The 5,739-nt window shown below is 48.2% G+C and overlaps 4 non-coding genes across 4 annotated transcripts; 1 reads left to right on the top strand and 3 right to left on the bottom strand.

Moving 5' to 3' along the window:
* Positions 1–2,645: 2,645 nt before the first annotated feature.
* On the top strand, positions 2,646–2,717 carry trnaw-cca (transfer RNA tryptophan (anticodon CCA)). Its single transcript has one exon. It is a non-coding gene; the product is annotated as a tRNA-Trp (tRNA).
* Positions 2,718–2,906: 189 nt separating this feature from the next.
* trnaw-cca (transfer RNA tryptophan (anticodon CCA)) lies at positions 2,907–2,978 on the bottom strand. The gene has a single exon. It is a non-coding gene; the product is annotated as a tRNA-Trp (tRNA).
* Positions 2,979–4,069: 1,091 nt separating this feature from the next.
* trnac-gca (transfer RNA cysteine (anticodon GCA)) lies at positions 4,070–4,141 on the bottom strand. Its single transcript has one exon. It is a non-coding gene; the product is annotated as a tRNA-Cys (tRNA).
* A 1,235-nt stretch (positions 4,142–5,376) lies between these two features.
* trnac-gca (transfer RNA cysteine (anticodon GCA)) lies at positions 5,377–5,448 on the bottom strand. The gene has a single exon. It is a non-coding gene; the product is annotated as a tRNA-Cys (tRNA).
* Between the last annotated feature and the right edge of the window lie 291 nt (positions 5,449–5,739).

Below are 5,739 nucleotides of genomic sequence, written 5' to 3'. Positions count from 1 at the left end.
ACACACACACACACACACGCACACACACACACACACACACACACACACACACACACACACACACACACAGACACGCACGCACACACATAAAACTGTAATCCATAAACAGCACAGGCAAAGCTGCTAATCCATCAGGCATCATCGCAATCTGCTTGATTTGTGGCATGTGTGTGCACACACGCGTGTGTTTGTGTGTGTGCGCACATGTGAGTGGAGTATGAAGTGATGAGGGAAATGAAGGATGTCCAACCAGATTAAGGTAAAAAAACTATCAATCAACCAATTAATCAATCCCACATCTACTTACGCCACTATATGTTAGCATACATATAACAATGTGTTAACCATCATAAAAATTCTAAAAATTGCCACATGGGGAACCAGTCAGTGGAACGGCACGGCGAAGTGTCACCAGGTGAAAGGTGGGACGGGGGCAGCTGTCAATCCCAACGAGATTCACAATATGGTCCTTTTAGCGTTTAGTTCTCGGAACTCGCAATCAGCCGTGTTCCTGGACCCTTCAAAGGCACGAAAGCAAAGTCTTCTTTTGCCTGTTTGATGAATGACCCGCAAAATAACTTTCCACTTTCGTCTCTCCAGTCCAAGCACGCAATAGTCCTCTAAAGCAACATTTCCACCTTCAGTTCCTGGAACTGTTCTTGGATTAGCTGGAGAGCCGACCGTTTGAAAAACTGCTCGCCCCAATTCACTCGGGCACCACAAGTGTAGTACCACGCTCTGCCACAACATGCGGGGCAGTATTGAGCACGTCTAGAAGACATGCAGCGGAATGAACAGCAAATAGAAGAGGCAGAGAAGGTCCACAACTACCCTCAGCTACAGTTGGAGTTGTAGATACGTCTGTGAGCGTTGCTGCCCCGCGTGTGTGTAAAGTCGCGGTTTCTCGGAGGTCATGATTTGCCGTAAGGTTGATGTTGAACAATACAGAGCTTTCTTGTCATCTGTTCCTGGGTCAAACTTTGTCCAACAATCTTTTGGGCGTAATATTGTGCAGTATCGCAACAGACGTGGTAGCATCTCGCCTCTGTTGTGTTTTGTGGGAAAGGCAAAAGGACAGAGTGGTCTGAAACCGCAGGTTATGTAACGGCTTCGAGCTGATTGTGTCTGAACAAGGAAGTACTGTGTGTGTGTGAGTGTGTGTGTGTGTGTGTGTGTGTGTGTGTGTGTGTGTGTGTGTGTCTGCATATAAACACTCAAGCACGAGGAAGGAATTAGCCAGCTGGGAATGTCACATACGTACACTCTGTGCATGTGTGCGTGTTTGCTTGTGTTTTGCAGAAAGCCGATGTACAATCGAAGCACAGAAATAGATTTCTCCATATTTTCATTTGTGATATTCCAATTTGGGAAAATAAAAACTAAGTCTTTTTCCTTAAAGTGAAGGAAAATACGTTATTCTGTCTTGGGAAAAGACTTTTTTTTTCTATGAGAAAATGAACTTGACTCCTGTAATTCGCAACTTTTTACTGTTTACGAAAAAAAAAAAACAACTTTTGGACCTGTGGATTGTGTAATCGTTGCCGGTGGTCCAACATGACAGCCAATCGCATTTGACGTCCCGCCCCCTCCACTTCAATCCGGGCGGAAAATGAATTTGCTTGGGCGACGTTTGGCTGTCCGCCTTAAACCGATTAACCTCAATAACGCGCGGCATGCTAATCTCATTAACGATCGGCTTAGCATATGAATATCGAGCATGATTCGTATTAATACTCGCTTATGTAAGAATGCGCGCATGCGTTCCGCGAATGTCCTCTTCCACTTTATGGACGCTTGACCTTCTTTCAACTTTCAACCGACAGTCATGCGATTCAATTTGCTACGCTACGAGCTCGCATGCTAACATGCTAACAGCGCTGCATGTTGGCTCTCACCGAATGGATTTGTGTACAATTGCTTTCATCAGAATTTGTTCGTTCCACCTGCCAGGTTTCAAAAGTCGGCCAGCTTTGTTGGGCTGAGCTAACATGCTAATAAGAAGATAAGATAAGAAAACCTTTATTTGTCTCCCAATGGAGAAATTTCCAATTTACAGCAGCAAAATTACGAAAGGGAGAAGTCGAAGAAGTTCGCCACATGTTCCAAGTCATTCCGTGCAGTCCTCGAAGGAAAACGTTGACCGCTTTGTGCCGTGTGAGCCGCGAGCGTCGAAGTCTGGCCTTTGGTCCGACCTACATTCCTCAATTATGTAAAGGCTCTTATGTAAGAAAGAACATTTTTCTCCAAACATGGTGACATTTCTGGGGCTCGGCGGGTAAATTTAGAACTTCTCTTTCCCGTTTTAGCCTCTTGCAGCGCTTCCTCTTTGCAGCACATTCAGGAAACGAGAAGTCAAGATGGAAATTCCTCGACGTCGTTTTCCGGGGGTGGAGGTTTGGGGGCGTGGCTATCTTGGTGGGAAGATTAGATTGATGGTGGCTTTGATGGGTCAATGGAATGGTGGGTAGGTCCATCGTTTGCCGTGTATCTCGTTCGGTCCACTTGATGTTCGCCGTCTTGGTGGGAGTGTGCGCCGCCCACCGTCGCGGCCAAACCGTTGAGCAAACGCTGTGAACTCGAACACCTGCCGTGGCTTCCTCACCTTGCTACTGCTCTTGCTACCTGCACAGACTTGCCCGTCGCCGGACTCTGTGGCGCAACGGTAGCGCGTCTGACTCCAGATCAGAAGGTTGCGTGTTCGAATCACGTCAGGGTCAATTGATTATTTTTTTTTCCTGAGGTTTGAAGAGAGCAAAAATCCACTTTTAGCCGTTGTTCAAAGTTGCTTTTCTCAATCGCATCGAAAATACGAAACGATGCGCTTTGAACATTTTTGATCAGCTGCCAAACAGGGAAATTTGGATTCCAAGCCGAGAATTCTTGAGTGTCGCCATCAACAAGAGAAATGACCCTGACGTGATTTGAACACGCAACCTTCTGATCTGGAGTCAGACGCGCTACCGTTGCGCCACAGAGTCTGACGAGTGTTTACCTCTGTAAAGGGAAAGTCACAGCGGAAGCAGAAGCCCAGCCCAGCTTTTTTTGGGGGGGGGGGGACTTTTACTGCACACCGCATGAAATATGGCCCTTTTTTTTCCAGCGCGCTCGCGCAAGTTGCGTGCCAGCGCCCGGGCGAGCGCCAGGTTTCTTTCTCCACCGCCGAAATCGGCTGGAGCTCTGGCGCTTGAAACCGGTGCCTCAGCCGGCTCCCGAATATCGGCCGGGTCAGACGTCGTGACGCGGCTCCTACTTGGCTCTTTGCCGGTAAAAACCCAAACCCGTTTGGAGTGGAAAAGGGGTATTCCAGAGTCTCAGCGGTGCAATGGTAACGCCTCCTCCTCCACATCGCACGGTTCCTTCCGTGTGCACGTCACAGCGAGGACGTTTGTTTTGTCGGCTCAAGAGTTGTCGTGACAGTTTTGCGCGTTGCTAAAAGGCATTTTTGGTGGAGCAAAATTGGCGACGTTTCTATAGCAACTGTTTCTTTCAAGAAAAGCCTCCGAACTCCGAAATGGTTCATGATCACAAACTTTGACAAAAAAGAGCATCAAAAGGGGGATCTGATTTGAACGAGAGACATCTTGATTGACACAATGACAGGAGGAATGACGCTGAACCTGATTTGAACACAAAACTGTTTCATCCGGAGTCAGACGTGCTGCCAACGCACCATAGAAGTAAATACAATGCCACGGATGTTTTTTTTTTTTTTTTTTTTATCCAGGCATTCAATCCCAGGTACATGTAACCCCATGGTAGGGTAAAGAAGGGTCTGAAAATGGCTGCCGCTGAACGAGTTGAAGTCCTTACGTTGTGGCTACAGGTGCAGCGGTTGAGTACACAAGTAGGCAACGTGATCTGCAACCCTGCTGCAACATCATTGCAGTTTACTGACAAATGCCCGACCCCTGCACCACACAGTTAAACACACACACGCACACACACAATCATACGAATGAGCCGCGGGGGGAAATCGAGCAGCTGAGAGGAGAGGGGTTGGCTTCTTTCGTGATTATCCTCCAAAACCGTGCACTCTTCATATCAACTGTGTACAAAAGAGAGAAGAAGAAGGGGGCATCCGGACTTGAACCGGAGACCTCTTGATCTGCAGTCAAATGCTCTACCGCTGAGCTATACCCCCCACATCCACCAGGTGAGATTGTTAACAGGCAGGTGCCCGAGGTGGCTCGGGTTCAAGATGCCCCTTGTGCAGGAGTCAGTCGCAGGTATGAAAGGTCATCAATTTGACGGTCGATCAGGAGGTCTCGGGTTCAAGACTTCCAAACGAGTCACAGGATCTTCCAAAGAACTCTCAAATGTCGCCAGTGAAGGGAGCGATGTGCTCCCTCTTACGAGTACCAGTCAAGAGGTGCGAGCGGCGGCATTCTGGAGCAACTGGAGATGCTTCATGGAGGATTGGTTGACTCCAAAGGAAATTGCGGAATGTGACGAAGGCCTGAAGGATTGTTTCGGATTGTTTCAAAGTGATTTTGAGAAAGGATAGGCTTGACTTTAGCCAGCTGCCGAAGACGAAAGAAGCTGGATTTGACGACGGATGTCGAGTGCGCCTCAATGACTCAGATTTGATCCAACCTTTTGATCAGGAGTCAGACGCGCTCGGCTTGGGTCCCTCAATAAATTGAAGATTCAATGCAAATGGATGAAATATGTGATTTTTTTTTTTTTTTTTTAAATGCCAATTCACAACCGTTCTGATGTTGGTCGAATCTTAGGCTGCTGCTGTTTCGGTGTAGACGAATGCAAGAAAATGTTGAACGGAAGCCAATGGGCCACAGTTTAATTAGCATTTCCCAGCGCCTATTTGCTTCCTGTTGGGCTCCGGAAGAGTCAGATGAAGGGAAAGATAGCGAGGAAATGGTGTCACTTCAAACCTGTAATCCCAACAACAACAAAAATAACGAATTGTCGTCCTTCCAGCCAGGAGTTTTCTTCCCGTTGTGAGGAAAAAAAAAACCCAAAAACCGGTTGGCAAGTAAAAATGAGGTTGTGTTACATCAGCCGTCCTCCTGCTCCTCGGCCCACTTTGGATCCAGTTTCCACAACAAACACCAAGTAAGACCCCTCCACATTCACGGAATTCTTTCAGAGCTCGCAGAGAATTGTTGAGTTTGCCTGCAGGACGCCCACATGCTCAATTTGGGGACTTTGGCGTGATGACATTGGAAAGGGTCAAACCTGATCGCTTCGTCGGAATTGGATCAAAGTGAGATGACTTCGTCCATTAGCGGTCAGTTTGATGCGCCCCCAAATTTGATGACTGGAGTCTTTCCCAACCTCAACAGAGCCGAGGCATATCTTGCACATTTGCAAAAACGTCATTGGCGAGCGCGGTTTCACTTTGCCACGTCTGACTAAAGGGGGCATCCGGATTTGAACCGGAGACCTCTTGATCTGCAGTCAAATGCTCTACCACTGAGCTATACCCCCGACACTTTAGCCGGAGGGTTATAACACAGACACCTAAATAATTAATACACAGAAGGGGGGGGGGGGGGGGGGTGCGCACCGGTTGGGTCACAGGCCGCATTTGTGATGACCGGATATTCACTTCAGGGTCAGTGTCAGGAAATGGCAAGCGCGACGACCACAAGTGGGTTGCACACAATCCGGTGGCCCTCGGTGTGAATGTCAGTGTGAACGCTTGTTTGTCTTTGTGCGCCCTGTGACCGGCTGGCAAACAATTCCGCGCCCCCCCCCCCCCCCGCCCCCCCCATTTTT

The sequence above is a fragment of the Hippocampus comes genome, unplaced genomic scaffold, assembly GCF_001891065.2.
Source record: "Hippocampus comes isolate QL1 unplaced genomic scaffold, H_comes_QL1_v1.1 scaffold128, whole genome shotgun sequence".
In the NCBI taxonomy this organism is placed as follows: Eukaryota; Metazoa; Chordata; class Actinopteri; order Syngnathiformes; family Syngnathidae; genus Hippocampus; species Hippocampus comes.
This window is presented reverse-complemented; position numbering and strand designations above follow the sequence as displayed.